Source organism: Rhagoletis pomonella, unplaced genomic scaffold (genome assembly GCF_013731165.1).
Source record: "Rhagoletis pomonella isolate Grant_MI unplaced genomic scaffold, Rhpom_1.0 Rhpom_scaffold_00005, whole genome shotgun sequence".
Taxonomy (NCBI): Eukaryota; Metazoa; Arthropoda; class Insecta; order Diptera; family Tephritidae; genus Rhagoletis; species Rhagoletis pomonella.
In genome coordinates this window covers 3,725,915-3,727,006 of record NW_023458559.1, presented here as the reverse complement: position 1 = coordinate 3,727,006, position 1,092 = coordinate 3,725,915, and positions in this window count along the sequence as shown.

Here is a 1,092-nt window from a genome sequence, read left to right as displayed (position 1 = left end):
TTCCAAAAAATTAGCTTATTTCTCACTGTAGTCATAAGCTATCTGCTCGCAAAATTTCATGCAAATCCATTCAGTCGTTTCCGCGTATTAATTTAATGAAACTTTTCTAACAGCTGGCAACTTTTAAGAAAAGTAGTCTATTTTCCAATATATGTCATAGCCTATCCGTGTGCAAATTTTCATGCAAATCCATTCAGTCGTTCCCGCATATTAAGTAAATTAAACTTTTTAACAGGTGACAACTCTTAAGAAAATAGCCTATTAACCAATTTGGCCCATAAGCTATCTGCCTACAAATTTTAATGCAAATCCGTTCAGTCGTTTCCGCGTGATGATTTCCCAAACATCCAAACATTCAAACTTTCACATTTATAATATTAGTAAGATAGTAAGATGGCATTGTTAATATTAAACAAAAATCACATTGATTCCTTTTTCAAGTTTGAATTTGGAATATTAACCAATTTTTGGTTGATTTTTTTTAGTGTATAATCAGCAGGTTCTGCATGATCCATAAAGAAAAAATAACGAAAGAAATAAAAATATGGCTGCGCAGTACCAGGTTGATAGGTCTATAATGTTTACTCGTACGATAGATATTATAATTGAATTGGAAAGCGCAAAACTAAGTTTGAAATTTAAATTAGACTAATCGAAGTTCTGAAACATTGCATGTAAGAAATGTAATACAATATAAAGTTAATTGTATGTATAATATCTTACTAATATTATAAATGTGAAAGTTTGTATGTTTGGATGTTTGGGAAATCATCACGCGGAAACGACTGAACGGATTTGCATGAAAATTTGTAGGCAGATAGCTTATGGGCCAAATTGGTTAATAGGCCATTTTCTTAAGAGTTGTCACCTGTTAAAAAGTTTAATTTACTTAATATGCGGGAACGACTGAATGGATTTGCATGAAAATTTGCACACGGATAGGCTATGACATATATTGGAAAATAGACTGCTTTTCTTAAAAGTTGCCACCTGTTAGAAAAGTTTCATTAAATTAATACGCGGAAACGACTGAATGGATTTGCATGAAATTTTGCAAGCAGATAGCTTATGACTACAGTGAGAAATAAGCTA